This window comes from Lepisma saccharinum, unplaced genomic scaffold (assembly GCF_977018435.1).
Source record: "Lepisma saccharinum unplaced genomic scaffold, izLepSacc3.1 HAP1_SCAFFOLD_129, whole genome shotgun sequence".
In the NCBI taxonomy this organism is placed as follows: Eukaryota; Metazoa; Arthropoda; class Insecta; order Zygentoma; family Lepismatidae; genus Lepisma; species Lepisma saccharinum.
The window spans coordinates 969,905-989,608 of NW_028142945.1; positions in this window are offsets into that span (position 1 = coordinate 969,905).

Here is a 19,704-nt window from a genome sequence, read left to right on the forward strand (position 1 = left end):
ACATTGGAGGTCGAGACACGTGGAAAAAACGTACAAAACAAGAGATTGGAGACATCAAGATTTTGGACGAATTTTTGAAGAATTTTCAAATTTTCTGATAGGAGGTCCCAGATAAGGTCAAAAACTACATACTCAGATCTCCACCAAACATTGCAGGGATACATTGGATGTCAAGACACGTGGAAAAAACGTACAAAACAAGAGATTGGAGACATCAAGATTTTCGACGAATTTTTGAAGAATTTTCAAATTTTCAGATAGGAGGTTCCAGATAAGGTCAAAAACTACATACTCAGATCTTCACCAAACGTTGCAGGGATACTTTGCATGTCAAGACACGTGGAAAAAACGTACAAAACAAGAGATTGGAGACATCAAGATTTTCGACGAATTTTTTAAGAATTTTCAAATTTTCAGATGGGAGGTTCCAGATAAGGTCAAAAACGACATACTCAGATCTTCACCAAACTTTGCATGGATACATTGGATGTCAAGACACGTGGAAAAAAAGGAACAAAACAAGAGATTGGGGTCATCAAGATTTTGCACGGATTTTTTAGGAATTTTCAAATTTTCAGATGGGAGGTTCCAGATAAGGTCAAAAACTACATACTCAGATCTTCACCAAACTTTGCAGGGATACATTGGATGTCAAGACACGTGGAAAAAACGTACAAAACAAGAGATTGGAGACATCAAGATTTTGGACGAATTTTTTAAATTTTTCAAATTTTCAGATAGGAGGTTCCATATAAGGTCAAAAACTACTTACTCAGATCTTCACCAAACTTTGCAGGAATACTTTGCATGTCAAGACACGTGGAAAAAACGTACAAAACAAGAGATCGGAGACATCAAGATTTTCGACGAATTTTTTAAGAATTTTCAAATTTTCAGATGGGAGGTTCCAGATAAGGTCAAAAACGACATACTCAGATCTTCACCAAACTTTGCATGGATACATTGGATGTCAAGACACGTGGAAAAAACATACAAAACATAGGATTGGTGACATCAAGATTTTGGACGAATTTTTTAAGAATTTTCAAATTTTCAGATAGGAGGTTCCATATAAGGTCAAAAACTACATACTCAGATCTTCACCAAACTTTGCAGGGATACATTGGATGTCAAGACACGTGGAAAAAACGTACAAAACAAGAGATTGGAGACATCAAGATTATGGACGAATTTTTTGAGAATTTTCAAATTTTCAGAAAGGAGGTTCCATATAAGGTCAAAAACTACATACTCAGATCTTCACCAAACTTTGCAGGGATACATTGGATGTCAAGACACGTGGAAAAAACGTACAAAACAAGAGATTGGAGACATCAAGATTTTCGACGAATTTTTTTAAGAATTTTCAAATTTTCAGAAAGGATGTTCCAGATAAGGTCAAAAACGACATACTCAGATCTTCACCAAACTTTGCAGGGATACATTGGAGGTCGAGACACGTGGAAAAAACGTACAAAACAAGAGATTGGAGACATCAAGATTTTGGACGAATTTTTGAAGAATTTTCAAATTTTCTGATAGGAGGTCCCAGATAAGGTCAAAAACTACATACTCAGATCTCCACCAAACATTGCAGGGATACATTGGATGTCAAGACACGTGGAAAAAACGTACAAAACAAGAGATTGGAGACATCAAGATTTTCGACGAATTTTTGAAGAATTTTCAAATTTTCAGATAGGAGGTTCCAGATAAGGTCAAAAACTACATACTCAGATCTTCACCAAACGTTGCAGGGATACTTTGCATGTAAAGACACGTGGAAAAAACGTACAAAACAAGAGATTGGAGACATCAAGATTTTCGACGAATTTTTTAAGAATTTTCAAATTTTCAGATGGGAGGTTCCAGATAAGGTCAAAAACGACATACTCAGATCTTCACCAAACTTTGCATGGATACATTGGATGTCAAGACACGTGGAAAAAACGTACAAAACAAGAGATTGGGGTCATCAAGATTTTGCATGGATTTTTTAGGAATTTTCAAATTTTCAGATGGGAGGTTCCAGATAAGGTCAAAAACTACATACTCAGATCTTCACCAAACTTTGCAGGGATACATTGGATGTCAAGACACGTGGAAAAAACGTACAAAACAAGAGATTGGAGACATCAAGATTTTGGACGAATTTTTTAAGAATTTTCAAATTTTCAGATAGGAGGTTCCATATAAGGTCAAAAACTACATACTCAGATCTTCACCAAACTTTGCATGGATACATTATGTGTCAAGACACGTGGAAAAAACGTACAAAACAAAAGATTGGAGACATCAAGATTTTGGTCGAATTTTTTAAGAATTTTCAAATTTTCAGATGGGAGGTTCCAGATAAGGTCAAAAACTACATACTCAGATCTTCACCAAACTTTGCAGGGATACATTGGATGTCAAGACACGTGGAAAAAACGTACAAAAAAGAGATTGGAGACATCAAGATTTTGGAAGAATTTTTTAACAATTTTCAAATTTTCAGAAAGGATGTTCCAGATAAGGTCAAAAACGACATACTCAGATCTTCACCAAACTTTGCAGGGATACATTGGATATCAAGACACGTGGAAAAAACGTACAAAACAAGAGATTGGAGACATCAAGATTTTGGACGAATTTTTTAAGAATTTTCAAATTTTCAGATAGGAGGTTCCAGATAAGGTCAAAAACTACATACTCAGATCTTCACCAAACTTTGCAGGGATACATTGGATGTCAAGACACGTGGAAAAAACGTACAAAACAAGAGATTGGGGTCATCAAGATTTTGGACGGATTTTTTAGGAATTTTCAAATTTTCAGATGGGAGGTTCCAGATAAGGTCAAAAACTACATACTCAGATCTTCACCAAACATTGCAGGGATACATTGGATGTCAAGACACGTGGAAAAAACGTACAAAACAAGAGATTGGAGACATCAAAATTTTGGACGAATTTTTTAAGAATTTTCAAATTTTCAGATAGGAGGTTCCAGATGAGGTCAAAAACTACATACTCAGATCTTCACCAAACTTTGCAGGAATACTTTGCATGTCAAGACACGTGGAAAAAACGTACAAAACAAGAGATCGGAGACATCAAGATTTTCGACGAATTTTTTAAGAATTTTCAAATTTTCAGATGGGAGGTTCCAGATAAGGTCAAAAACGACATACTCAGATCTTCACCAAACTTTGCATGGATACATTGGATGTCAAGACACGTGGAAAAAACATACAAAACATAGGATTGGTGACATCAAGATTTTGGACGAATTTTTTAAGAATTTTCAAATTTTCAGATAGGAGGTTCCATATAAGGTCAAAAACTACATACTCAGATCTTCACCAAACTTTGCAGGGATACATTGGATGTCAAGACACGTGGAAAAAACGTACAAAACAAGAGATTGGGGTCATCAAGATTTTGGACGGATTTTTTAGGAATTTTCAAATTTTCAGATGGGAGGTTCCAGATAAGGTCAAAAACTACATACTCAGATCTTCACCAAACATTGCAGGGATACATTGGATGTCAAGACACGTGGAAAAAACGTACAAAACAAGAGATTGGGGTCATCAAGATTTTGCACGGATTTTTTAGGAATTTTCAAATTTTCAGATGGGAGGTTCCAGATAAGGTCAAAAACTACATACTCAGATCTTCACCAAACTTTGCAGGGATACATTGGATGTCAAGACACGTGGAAAAAACGTACAAAACAAGAGATTGGAGACATCAAGATTTTGGACGAATTTTTTAAGAATTTTCAAATTTTCAGATAGGAGGTTCCATATAAGGTCAAAAACTACATACTCAGATCTTCACCAAACTTTGCATGGATACATTATGTGTCAAGACACGTGGAAAAAACGTACAAAACAAAAGATTGGAGACATCAAGATTTTGGTCGAATTTTTTAAGAATTTTCAAATTTTCAGATGGGAGGTTCCAGATAAGGTCAAAAACTACATACTCAGATCTTCACCAAACTTTGCAGGGATACATTGGATGTCAAGACACGTGGAAAAAACGTACAAAACAAGAGATTGGAGACATCAAGATTATGGACGAATTTTTTGAGAATTTTCAAATTTTCAGAAAGGAGGTTCCATATAAGGTCAAAAACTACATACTCAGATCTTCACCAAACTTTGCAGGGATACATTGGATGTCAAGACACGTGGAAAAAACGTACAAAACAAGAGATTGGAGACATCAAGATTTTCGACGAATTTTTTAAGAATTTTCAAATTTTCAGAAAGGTTGTTCCAGATAAGGTCAAAAACGACATACTCAGATCTTCACCAAACTTTGCAGGGATACATTCTAGGTCGAGACACGTGGAAAAAACGTACAAAACAAGAGATTGGAGACATCAAGATTTTGGACGAATTTTTGAAGAATTTTCAAATTTTCTGATAGGAGGTCCCAGATAAGGTCAAAAACTACATACTCAGATCTCCACCAAACATTGCAGGGATACATTGGATGTCAAGACACGTGGAAAAAAAGGAACAAAACAAGAGATTGGGGTCATCAAGATTTTGCACGGATTTTTTAGGAATTTTCAAATTTTCAGATGGGAGGTTCCAGATAAGGTCAAAAACTACATACTCAGATCTTCACCAAACTTTGCAGGGATACATTGGATGTCAAGACACGTGGAAAAAACGTACAAAACAAGAGATTGGAGACATCAAGATTTTGGACGAATTTTTTAAATTTTTCAAATTTTCAGATAGGAGGTTCCATATAAGGTCAAAAACTACTTACTCAGATCTTCACCAAACTTTGCAGGAATACTTTGCATGTCAAGACACGTGGAAAAAACGTACAAAACAAGAGATCGGAGACATCAAGATTTTCGACGAATTTTTTAAGAATTTTCAAATTTTCAGATGGGAGGTTCCAGATAAGGTCAAAAACGACATACTCAGATCTTCACCAAACTTTGCATGGATACATTGGATGTCAAGACACGTGGAAAAAACATACAAAACATAGGATTGGTGACATCAAGATTTTGGACGAATTTTTTAAGAATTTTCAAATTTTCAGATAGGAGGTTCCATATAAGGTCAAAAACTACATACTCAGATCTTCACCAAACTTTGCAGGGATACATTGGATGTCAAGACACGTGGAAAAAACGTACAAAACAAGAGATTGGAGACATCAAGATTATGGACGAATTTTTTGAGAATTTTCAAATTTTCAGAAAGGAGGTTCCATATAAGGTCAAAAACTACATACTCAGATCTTCACCAAACTTTGCAGGGATACATTGGATGTCAAGACACGTGGAAAAAACGTACAAAACAAGAGATTGGAGACATCAAGATTTTCGACGAATTTTTTAAGAATTTTCAAATTTTCAGAAAGGATGTTCCAGATAAGGTCAAAAACGACATACTCAGATCTTCACCAAACTTTGCAGGGATACATTGGAGGTCGAGACACGTGGAAAAAACGTACAAAACAAGAGATTGGAGACATCAAGATTTTGGACGAATTTTTGAAGAATTTTCAAATTTTCTGATAGGAGGTCCCAGATAAGGTCAAAAACTACATACTCAGATCTCCACCAAACATTGCAGGGATACATTGGATGTCAAGACACGTGGAAAAAACGTACAAAACAAGAGATTGGAGACATCAAGATTTTCGACGAATTTTTGAAGAATTTTCAAATTTTCAGATAGGAGGTTCCAGATAAGGTCAAAAACTACATACTCAGATCTTCACCAAACGTTGCAGGGATACTTTGCATGTAAAGACACGTGGAAAAAACGTACAAAACAAGAGATTGGAGACATCAAGATTTTCGACGAATTTTTTAAGAATTTTCAAATTTTCAGATGGGAGGTTCCAGATAAGGTCAAAAACGACATACTCAGATCTTCACCAAACTTTGCATGGATACATTGGATGTCAAGACACGTGGAAAAAACGTACAAAACAAGAGATTGGGGTCATCAAGATTTTGCACGGATTTTTTAGGAATTTTCAAATTTTCAGATGGGAGGTTCCAGATAAGGTCAAAAACTACATACTCAGATCTTCACCAAACTTTGCAGGGATACATTGGATGTCAAGACACGTGGAAAAAACGTACAAAACAAGAGATTGGAGACATCAAGATTTTGGACGAATTTTTTAAGAATTTTCAAATTTTCAGATAGGAGGTTCCAGATAAGGTCAAAAACTACATACTCAGATCTTCACCAAACTTTGCAGGGATACATTGGATGTCAAGACACGTGGAAAAAACGTACAAAACAAGAGATTGGGGTCATCAAGATTTTGGACGGATTTTTTAGGAATTTTCAAATTTTCAGATGGGAGGTTCCAGATAAGGTCAAAAACTACATACTCAGATCTTCACCAAACATTGCAGGGATACATTGGATGTCAAGACACGTGGAAAAAACGTACAAAACAAGAGATTGGAGACATCAAAATTTTGGACGAATTTTTTAAGAATTTTCAAATTTTCAGATAGGAGGTTCCAGATGAGGTCAAAAACTACATACTCAGATCTTCACCAAACTTTGCAGGAATACTTTGCATGTCAAGACACGTGGAAAAAACGTACAAAACAAGAGATCGGAGACATCAAGATTTTCGACGAATTTTTTAAGAATTTTCAAATTTTCAGATGGGAGGTTCCAGATAAGGTCAAAAACGACATACTCAGATCTTCACCAAACTTTGCATGGATACATTGGATGTCAAGACACGTGGAAAAAACATACAAAACATAGGATTGGTGACATCAAGATTTTGGACGAATTTTTTAAGAATTTTCAAATTTTCAGATAGGAGGTTCCATATAAGGTCAAAAACTACATACTCAGATCTTCACCAAACTTTGCAGGGATACATTGGATGTCAAGACACGTGGAAAAAACGTACAAAACAAGAGATTGGGGTCATCAAGATTTTGGACGGATTTTTTAGGAATTTTCAAATTTTCAGATGGGAGGTTCCAGATAAGGTCAAAAACTACATACTCAGATCTTCACCAAACATTGCAGGGATACATTGGATGTCAAGACACGTGGAAAAAACGTACAAAACAAGAGATTGGAGACATCAAAATTTTGGACGAATTTTTTAAGAATTTTCAAATTTTCAGATAGGAGGTTCCAGATGAGGTCAAAAACTACATACTCAGATCTTCACCAAACTTTGCAGGAATACTTTGCATGTCAAGACACGTGGAAAAACGTACAAAACAAGAGATCGGAGACATCAAGATTTTCGACGAATTTTTTAAGAATTTTCAAATTTTCAGATGGGAGGTTCCAGATAAGGTCAAAAACGACATACTCAGATCTTCACCAAACTTTGCATGGATACATTGGATGTCAAGACACGTGGAAAAAACATACAAAACATAGGATTGGTGACATCAAGATTTTGGACGAATTTTTTAAGAATTTTCAAATTTTCAGATAGGAGGTTCCATATAAGGTCAAAAACTACATACTCAGATCTTCACCAAACTTTGCAGGAATACTTTGCATGTCAAGACACGTGGAAAAAACGTACAAAACAAGAGATCGGAGACATCAAGATTTTCGACGAATTTTTTAAGAATTTTCAAATTTTCAGATGGGAGGTTCCAGATAAGGTCAAAAACGACATACTCAGATCTTCACCAAACTTTGCATGAATACATTGGATGTCAAGACACGTGGAAAAAACATACAAAACATAGGATTGGTGACATCAAGATTTTGGACGAATTTTTTAAGAATTTTCAAATTTTCAGATAGGAGGTTCCATATAAGGTCAAAAACTACATACTCAGATCTTCACCAAACTTTGCAGGGATACATTGGATGTCAAGACACGTGGAAAAAACGTACAAAACAAGAGATTGGAGACATCAAGATTATGGACGAATTTTTTGAGAATTTTCAAATTTTCAGATAGGAGGTTCCATATAAGGTCAAAAACTACATACTCAGATCTTCACCAAACTTTGCAGGGATACATTGGATGTCAAGACACGTGGAAAAAACGTACAAAACAAGAGATTGGAGACATCAAGATTTTCGACGAATTTTTTAAGAATTTTCAAATTTTCAGAAAGGATGTTCCAGATAAGGTCAAAAACGACATACTCAGATCTTCACCAAACTTTGCAGGGATACATTGGAGGTCGAGACACGTGGAAAAAACGTACAAAACAAGAGATTGGAGACATCAAGATTTTGGACGAATTTTTGAAGAATTTTCAAATTTTCTGATAGGAGGTCCCAGATAAGGTCAAAAACTACATACTCAGATCTCCACCAAACATTGCAGGGATACATTGGATGTCAAGACACGTGGAAAAAACGTACAAAACAAGAGATTGGAGACATCAAGATTTTCGACGAATTTTTGAAGAATTTTCAAATTTTCAGATAGGAGGTTCCAGATAAGGTCAAAAACGACATACTCAGATCTTCACCAAACTTTGCATGGATACATTGGATGTCAAGACACGTGGAAAAAACGTACAAAACAAGAGATTGGGGTCATCAAGATTTTGCACGGATTTTTTAGGAATTTTCAAATTTTCAGATGGTAGGTTCCAGATAAGGTCAAAAACTACATACTCAGATCTTCACCAAACTTTGCAGGGATACATTGGATGTCAAGACACGTGGAAAAAACGTACAAAACAAGAGATTGGAGACATCAAGATTTTGGACGAATTTTTTAAGAATTTTCAAATTTTCAGATAGGAGGTTCCATATAAGGTCAAAAACTACATACTCAGATCTTCACCAAACTTTGCATGGATACATTATGTGTCAAGACACGTGGAAAAAACGTACAAAACAAAAGATTGGAGACATCAAGATTTTGGTCGAATTTTTTAAGAATTTTCAAATTTTCAGATGGGAGGTTCCAGATAAGGTCAAAAACTACATACTCAGATCTTCACCAAACTTTGCAGGGATACATTGGATGTCAAGACACGTGGAAAAAACGTACAAAAAAGAGATTGGAGACATCAAGATTTTGGACGAATTTTTTAACAATTTTCAAATTTTCAGAAAGGATGTTCCAGATAAGGTCAAAAACGACATACTCAGATCTTCACCAAACTTTGCAGGGATACATTGGATATCAAGACACGTGGAAAAAACGTACAAAACAAGAGATTGGAGACATCAAGATTTTGGACGAATTTTTTAAGAATTTTCAAATTTTCAGATAGGAGGTTCCAGATAAGGTCAAAAACTACATACTCAGATCTTCACCAAACTTTGCAGGGATACATTGGATGTCAAGACACGTGGAAAAAACGTACAAAACAAGAGATTGGGGTCATCAAGATTTTGGACGGATTTTTTAGGAATTTTCAAATTTTCAGATGGGAGGTTCCAGATAAGGTCAAAAACTACATACTCAGATCTTCACCAAACATTGCAGGGATACATTGGATGTCAAGACACGTGGAAAAAACGTACAAAACAAGAGATTGGAGATATCAAAATTTTGGACGAATTTTTTAAGAATTTTCAAATTTTCAGATAGGAGGTTCCAGATGAGGTCAAAAACTACATACTCAGATCTTCACCAAACTTTGCAGGAATACTTTGCATGTCAAGACACGTGGAAAAAACGTACAAAACAAGAGATCGGAGACATCAAGATTTTCGACGAATTTTTTAAGAATTTTCAAATTTTCAGATGGGAGGTTCCAGATAAGGTCAAAAACGACATACTCAGATCTTCACCAAACTTTGCATGGATACATTGGATGTCAAGACACGTGGAAAAAACATACAAAACATAGGATTGGTGACATCAAGATTTTGGACGAATTTTTTAAGAATTTTCAAATTTTCAGATAGGAGGTTCCATATAAGGTCAAAAACTACATACTCAGATCTTCACCAAACTTTGCAGGGATACATTGGAGGTCGAGACACGTGGAAAAAAAGTACAAAACAAGAGATTGGGGTCATCAAGATTTTGGACGGATTTTTTAGGAATTTTCAAATTTTCAGATGGGAGGTTCCAGATAAGGTCAAAAACTACATACTCAGATCTTCACCAAACATTGCAGGGATACATTGGATGTCAAGACACGTGGAAAAAACGTACAAAACAAGAGATTGGAGACATCAAGATTTTGGACGAATTTTTTAAGAATTTTCAAATTTTCAGATAGGAGGTTCCAGATGAGGTCAAAAACTACATACTGAGATCTTCACCAAACTTTGCAGGAATACTTTGCATGTCAAGACACGTGGAAAAAACGTACAAAACAAGAGATCGGAGACATCAAGATTTTCGACGAATTTTTTAAGAATTTTCAAATTTTCAGATGGGAGGTTCCAGATAAGGTCAAAAACGACATACTCAGATCTTCACCAAACTTTGCAGGGATCCATTGGAGGTCGAGACACGTGGAAAAAACGTACAAAACAAGAGATTGGAGACATCAAGATTTTGGACGAATTTTTTAAGAATTTTCAAATTTTCAGATAGGAGGTTCCATATAAGGTCAAAAACTACATACTCAGATCTTCACCAAACTTTGCAGGGATACATTGGATGTCAAGACACGTGGAAAAAACGTACAAAACAAGAGATTGGAGACATCAAGATTTTCGACGAATTTTTTAAGAATTTTCAAATTTTCAGAAAGGATGTTCCAGATAAGGTCAAAAACGACATACTCAGATCTTCACCAAACTTTGCAGTGATCCATTGGAGGTCGAGACACGTGGAAAAAACGTACAAAACAAGAGATCGGAGACATCAAGATTTTCGACGAATTTTTGAAGAATTTTCAAATTTTCAGATAGGAGGTTCCAGATAAGGTCAAAAACTACATACTCAGATCTCCACCAAACATTGCAGGGATACATTGTATGTCAAGACACGTGGAAAAAACGTACAAAGCAAGAGATTGGAGACATCAAGATTTTCGACGAATTTTTGAAGAATTTTCAAATTTTCAGATAGGAGGTTCCAGATAAGGTCAAAAACTACATACTCAGATCTTCACCAAACGTTGCAGGGATACTTTGCATGTCAAGACACGTGGAAAAAACGTACAAAACAAGAGATTGGAGACATCAAGATTTTCGACGAATTTTTTAAGAATTTTCAAATTTCGGATGGGAGGTTCCAGATAAGGTCAAAAACGACATACTCAGATCTTCACCAAACTTTGCATGGATACATTGGATGTCAAGACACGTGGAAAAAACGTACAAAACAAGAGATTGGAGACATCAAGATTTTGGACGAATTTTTTAAGAATTCTCAAATTTTCAGAAAGGAGGTTCCATATAAGGTCAAAAACTACATACTCAGATCTTCACCAAACTTTGCAGGGATACATTGGATGTCAAGACACGTGGAAAAAAACGTACAAAACAAGAGATTGGGGTCTTCAAGATTTTGGACGAATTTTTTAAGAATTTTCAAATTTTCAGATAGGAGGTTCCAGATAAGGTCAAAAACTACATACTCAGATCTTCACCAAAAGTTGCAGGGATACTTTGCATGTCAAGACACGTGGAAAAAACGTACAAAACAAGAGATTGGAGACATCAAGATTTTCGACGAATTTTTTAAGAATTTTCAAATTTTCAGATAGGAGGTTCCATATAAGGTCAAAAACTACATACTCAGATCTTCACCAAACATTGCAGGAATACATTGGATGTCAAGACACGTGGAAAAAACGTACAAAACAAGAGATTGGAGACATCAAGATTTTCGACGAATTTTTGAAGAATTTTCAAATTTTCAGATAGGAGGTTCCAGATAAGGTCAAAAACTACATACTCAGATCTTCACCAAACGTTGCAGTAATACTTTGCATGTCAAGACACGTGGAAAAAACGTACAAAACAAGAGATTGGAGACATCAAGATTTTCGACGAATTTTTTAAGAATTTTCAAATTTTCAGATAGGAGGTTCCATATAAGGTCAAAAACTACATACTCAGATCTTCACCAAACATTGCAGGAATACATTGGATGTCAAGACACGTGGAAAAAACGTACAAAACAAGAGATTGGGGTCATCAAGATTTTGCACGGATTTTTTAGGAATTTTCAAATTTTCAGATGGGAGGTTCCAGATAAGGTCAAAAACTACATACTCAGATCTTCACCAAACTTTGCAGGGATACATTGGATGTCAAGACACGTGGAAAAAACGTACAAAACAAGAGATTGGAGACATCAAGATTTTGGACGAATTTTTTAAGAATTTTCAAATTTTCAGATAGGAGGTTCCATATAAGGTCAAAAACTACATACTCAGATCTTCACCAAACTTTGCATGGATACATTATGTGTCAAGACACGTGGAAAAAACGTACAAAACAAAAGATTGGAGACATCAAGATTTTGGTCGAATTTTTTAAGAATTTTCAAATTTTCAGATGGGAGGTTCCAGATAAGGTCAAAAACTACATACTCAGATCTTCACCAAACTTTGCAGGGATACATTGGATGTCAAGACACGTGGAAAAAACGTACAAAACAAGAGATTGGAGACATCAAGATTATGGACGAATTTTTTGAGAATTTTCAAATTTTCAGAAAGGAGGTTCCATATAAGGTCAAAAACTACATACTCAGATCTTCACCAAACTTTGCAGGGATACATTGGATGTCAAGACACGTGGAAAAAACGTACAAAACAAGAGATTGGAGACATCAAGATTTTCGACGAATTTTTGAAGAATTTTCAAATTTTCAGATAGGAGGTTCCAGATAAGGTCAAAAACTACATACTCAGATCTTCACCAAACGTTGCAGGGATACTTTGCATGTCAAGACACGTGGAAAAAACGTACAAAACAAGAGATTGGAGACATCAAGATTTTCGACGAATTTTTTAAGAATTTTCAAATTTTCAGATGGGAGGTTCCAGATAAGGTCAAAAACGACATACTCAGATCTTCACCAAACTTTGCATGGATACATTGGATGTCAAGACACGTGGAAAAAACGTACAAAACAAGAGATTGGGGTCATCAAGATTTTGCACGGATTTTTTAGGAATTTTCAAATTTTCACATGGGAGGTTCCAGATAAGGTCAAAAACTACATACTCAGATCTTCACCAAACTTTGCAGGGATACATTGGATGTCAAGACACGTGGAAAAAACGTACAAAACAAGAGATTGGAGACATCAAGATTTTGGACGAATTTTTTAAGAATTTTCAAATTTTCAGATAGGAGGTTCCATATAAGGTCAAAAACTACATACTCAGATCTTCACCAAACTTTGCAGGAATACTTTGCATGTCAAGACACGTGGAAAAAACGTACAAAACAAGAGATCGGAGACATCAAGATTTTCGACGAATTTTTTAAGAATTTTCAAATTTTCAGATGGGAGGTTCCAGATAAGGTCAAAAACGACATACTCAGATCTTCACCAAACTTTGCATGGATACATTGGATGTCAAGACACGTGGAAAAAACGTACAAAACAAGAGATTGGAGACATCAAGATTATGGACGAATTTTTTGAGAATTTTCAAATTTTCAGAAAGGAGGTTCCATATAAGGTCAAAAACTACATACTCAGATCTTCACCAAACTTTGCAGGGATACATTGGATGTCAAGACACGTGGAAAAAACGTACAAAACAAGAGATTGGAGACATCAAGATTTTCGACGAATTTTTTAAGAATTTTCAAATTTTCAGAAAGGATGTTCCAGATAAGGTCAAAAACGACATACTCAGATCTTCACCAAACTTTGCAGGGATACATTGGAGGTCGAGACACGTGGAAAAAACGTACAAAACAAGAGATTGGAGACATCAAGATTTTGGACGAATTTTTGAAGAATTTTCAAATTTTCTGATAGGAGGTCCCAGATAAGGTCAAAAACTACATACTCAGATCTCCACCAAACATTGCAGGGATACTTTGCATGTCAAGACACGTGGAAAAAACGTACAAAACAAGAGATTGGAGACATCAAGATTTTCGACGAATTTTTTAAGAATTTTCAAATTTTCAGATGGGAGGTTCCAGATAAGGTCAAAAACGACATACTCAGATCTTCACCAAACTTTGCATGGATACATTGGATGTCAAGACACGTGGAAAAAACGTACAAAACAAGAGATTGGGGTCATCAAGATTTTGCACGGATTTTTTAGGAATTTTCAAATTTTCAGATGGGAGGTTCCAGATAAGGTCAAAAACTACATACTCAGATCTTCACCAAACTTTGCAGGGATACATTGGATGTCAAGACACGTGGAAAAAACGTACAAAACAAGAGATTGGAGACATCAAGATTTTGGACGAATTTTTTAAGAATTTTCAAATTTTCAGATAGGAGGTTCCAGATAAGGTCAAAAACTACATACTCAGATCTTCACCAAACTTTGCATGGATACATTATGTGTCAAGACACGTGGAAAAAACGTACAAAACAAAAGATTGGAGACATCAAGATTTTGGTCGAATTTTTTAAGAATTTTCAAATTTTCAGATGGGAGGTTCCAGATAAGGTCAAAAACTACATACTCAGATCTTCACCAAACTTTGCAGGGATACATTGGATGTCAAGACACGTGGAAAAAACGTACAAAAAAGAGATTGGAGACATCAAGATTTTGGACGAATTTTTTAACAATTTTCAAATTTTCAGAAAGGATGTTCCAGATAAGGTCAAAAACGACATACTCAGATCTTCACCAAACTTTGCAGGGATACATTGGATATCAAGACACGTGGAAAAAACGTACAAAACAAGAGATTGGAGACATCAAGATTTTGGACGAATTTTTTAAGAATTTTCAAATTTTCAAATAGGAGGTTCCAGATAAGGTCAAAAACTACATACTCAGATCTTCACCAAACTTTGCAGGGATACATTGGATGTCAAGACACGTGGAAAAAACGTACAAAACAAGAGATTGGGGTCATCAAGATTTTGGACGGATTTTTTAGGAATTTTCAAATTTTCAGATGGGAGGTTCCAGATAAGGTCAAAAACTACATACTCAGATCTTCACCAAACATTGCAGGGATACATTGGATGTCAAGACACGTGGAAAAAACGTACAAAACAAGAGATTGGAGACATCAAAATTTTGGACGAATTTTTTAAGAATTTTCAAATTTTCAGATAGGAGGTTCCAGATGAGGTCAAAAACTACATACTCAGATCTTCACCAAACTTTGCAGGAATACTTTGCATGTCAAGACACGTGGAAAAAACGTACAAAACAAGAGATCGGAGACATCAAGATTTTCGACGAATTTTTTAAAAATTTTCAAATTTTCAGATGGGAGGTTCCAGATAAGGTCAAAAACGACATACTCAGATCTTCACCAAACTTTGCATGGATACATTGGATGTCAAGACACGTGGAAAAAACATACAAAACATAGGATTGGTGACATCAAGATTTTGGACGAATTTTTTAAGAATTTTCAAATTTTCAGATAGGAGGTTCCATATAAGGTCAAAAACTACATACTCAGATCTTCACCAAACTTTGCAGGGATACATTGGAGGTCGAGACACGTGGAAAAAAAGTACAAAACAAGAGATTGGGGTCATCAAGATTTTGGACGGATTTTTTAGGAATTTTCAAATTTTCAGATGGGAGGTTCCAGATAAGGTCAAAAACTACATACTCAGATCTTCACCAAACATTGCAGGGATACATTGGATGTCAAGACACGTGGAAAAAACGTACAAAACAAGAGATTGGAGACATCAAGATTTTGGACGAATTTTTTAAGAATTTTCAAATTTTCAGATATGAGGTTCCAGATGAGGTCAAAAACTACATACTCAGATCTTCACCAAACTTTGCAGGAATACTTTGCATGTCAAGACACGTGGAAAAAACGTACAAAACAAGAGATCGGAGACATCAAGATTTTCGACGAATTTTTTAAGAATTTTCAAATTTTCAGATGGGAGGTTCCAGATAAGGTCAAAAACGACATACTCAGATCTTCACCAAACTTTGCAGGGATCCATTGGAGGTCGAGACACGTGGAAAAAACGTACAAAACAAGAGATTGGAGACATCAAGATTTTGGACGAATTTTTTAAGAATTTTCAAATTTTCAGATAGGAGGTTCCATATAAGGTAAAAAACTACATACTCAGATCTTCACCAAACTTTGCAGGGATACATTGGATGTCAAGACACGTGGAAAAAACGTACAAAACAAGAGATTGGAGACATCAAGATTTTCGACGAATTTTTTAAGAATTTTCAAATTTTCAGAAAGGATGTTCCAGATAAGGTCAAAAACGACATACTCAGATCTTCACCAAACTTTGCAGGGATCCATTGGAGGTCGAGACACGTGGAAAAAACGTACAAAACAAGAGATTGGAGACATCAAGATTTTGGACGAATTTTTGAAGAATTTTCAAATTTTCAGATAGGAGGTTCCAGATAAGGTCTAAAACTACATACTCAGATCTCCACCAAACATTGCAGGAATACATTGGATGTCAAGACACGTGGAAAAAACGTACAAAACAAGAGATTGGAGACATCAAGATTTTCGACGAATTTTTGAAGAATTTTCAAATTTTCAGATAGGAGGTTCCAGATAAGGTCAAAAACTACATACTCAGATCTTCACCAAACGTTGCAGGGATACTTTGCATGTCAAGACACGTGGAAAAAACGTACAAAACAAAAGATTGGAGACATCAAGATTTTCGACGAATTTTTTAAGAATTTTCAAATTTTCAGATGGGAGGTTCCAGATGAGGTCAAAAACGACATACTCAGATCTTCACCAAACTTTGCAGGAATACTTTGCATGTCAAGACACGTGGAAAAAACGTACAAAACAAGAGATCGGAGACATCAAGATTTTCGACGAATTTTTTAAGAATTTTCAAATTTTCAGATGGGAGGTTCCAGATAAGGTCAAAAACGACATACTCAGATCTTCACCAAACTTTGCAGGGATCCATTGGAGGTCGAGACACGTGGAAAAAACGTACAAAACAAGAGATTGGAGACATCAAGATTTTGGACGAATTTTTTAAGAATTTTCAAATTTTCAGATAGGAGGTTCCAGATAAGGTCAAAAACTACATACTCAGATCTTCACCAAACGTTGCAGGGATACTTTGCATGTCAAGACACGTGGAAAAAACGTACAAAACAAAAGATTGGAGACATCAAGATTTTCGACGAATTTTTTAAGAATTTTCAAATTTTCAGATGGGAGGTTCCAGATGAGGTCAAAAACGACATACTCAGATCTTCACCAAACTTTGCAGGAATACTTTGCATGTCAAGACACGTGGAAAAAACGTACAAAACAAGAGATCGGAGACATCAAGATTTTCGACGAATTTTTTAAGAATTTTCAAATTTTCAGATGGGAGGTTCCAGATAAGGTCAAAAACGACATACTCAGATCTTCACCAAACTTTGCAGGGATCCATTGGAGGTCGAGACACGTGGAAAAAACGTACAAAACAAGAGATTGGAGACATCAAGATTTTGGACGAATTTTTTAAGAATTTTCAAATTTTCAGATAGGAGGTTCCATATAAGGTCAAAAACTACATACTCAGATCTTCACCAAACTTTGCAGGGATACATTGGATGTCAAGACACGTGGAAAAAACGTACAAAACAAGAGATTGGAGACATAAAGATTTTCGACGAATTTTTTAAGAATTTTCAAATTTTCAGAAAGGATGTTCCAGATAAGGTCAAAAACGACATACTCAGATCTTCACCAAACTTTGCAGGGATCCATTGGATGTCAAGACACGTGGAAAAAACGTACAAAACAAGAGATTGGAGACATCAAGATTTTCGACGAATTTTTGAAGAATTTTCAAATTTTCAGATAGGAGGTTCCAGATAAGGTCAAAAACTACATACTCAGATCTTCACCAAACGTTGCAGGGATACTTTGCATGTCAAGACACGTGGAAAAAACGTACAAAACAAAAGATTGGAGACATCAAGATTTTCGACGAATTTTTTAAGAATTTTCAAATTTTCAGATGGGAGGTTCCAGATAAGGTCAAAAACGACATACTCAGATCTTCACCAAACTTTGCATGGATACATTGGATGTCACGACACGTGGAAAAAACGTACAAAACAAGAGATTGGAGACATCAAGATTTTGGACGAATTTTTTAAGAATTCTCAAATTTTCAGAAAGGAGGTTCCATATAAGGTCAAAAACTACATACTCAGATCTTCACCAAACTTTGCAGGGATACTTTGGATGTCAAGACACGTGGAAAAAACGTACAAAACAAGAGATTGGGGTCATCAAGATTTTGGACGAATTTTTTAAGAATTTTCAAATTTTCAGATGGGAGGTTCAATATAAGGTCAAAAACTACATACTCAGATCTTCACCAAACTTTGCATGGATACATTGGATGTCAAGACACGTGGAAAAAACATACAAAACATAGGATTCGGAACATCAAGATTTTGGTCGAATTTTTTAAGAATTTTCAAATTTTCAGATAGGAGGTTCCATATAAGGTCAAAAACTACATACTCAGATCTTCACCAAACATTGCAGGAATACATTGGATGTCAAGACACGTGGAAAAAACGTACAAAACAAGAGATTGGGGTCATCAAGATTTTGCACGGATTTTTTAGGAATTTTCAAATTTTCAGATGGGAGGTTCCAGATAAGGTCAAAAACTACATACTCAGATCTTCACCAAACTTTGCAGGGATACATTGGATGTCAAGACACGTGGAAAAAACGTACAAAACAAGAGATTGGAGACATCAAGATTTTGGACGAATTTTTTAAGAATTTTCAAATTTTCAGATAGGAGGTTCCATATAAGGTCAAAAACTACATACTCAGATCTTCACCAAACTTTGCATGGATACATTATGTGTCAAGACACGTGGAAAAAAAGTACAAAACAAAAGATTGGAGACATCAAGATTTTGGTCGAATTTTTTAAGAATTTTCAAATTTTCAGATGGGAGGTTCCAGATAAGGTCAAAAACGACATACTCAGATCTTCACCAAACTTTGCAGGGATACATTGGATGTCAAGACACGTGGAAAAAACGTACAAAAAAGAGATTGGAGACATCAAGATTTTGGACGAATTTTTTAACAATTTTCAAATTTTCAGAAAGGATGTTCCAGATAAGGTCAAAAACGACATACTCAGATCTTCACCAAACTTTGCAGGGATACATTGGATATCAAGACACGTGGAAAAAACGTACAAAACAAGAGATTGGAGACATCAAGATTTTGGACGAATTTTTTAAGAATTTTCAAATTTTCAGATAGGAGGTTCCAGATAAGGTCAAAAACTACATACTCAGATCTTCACCAAACTTTGCAGGGATACATTGGATGTCAAGACACGTGGAAAAAACGTACAAAACAAGAGATTGGGGTCATCAAGATTTTGGACGGATTTTTTAGGAATTTTCAAATTTTCAGATGGGAGGTTCCAGATAAGGTCAAAAACTACATACTCAGATCTTCACCAAACATTGCAGGGATACATTGGATGTCAAGACACGTGGAAAAAACGTACAAAACAAGAGATTGGAGACATCAAAATTTTGGACGAATTTTTTAAGAATTTTCAAATTTTCAGATAGGAGGTTCCAGATGAGGTCAAAAACTACATACTCAGATCTTCACCAAACTTTGCAGGAATACTTTGCATGTCAAGACACGTGGAAAAA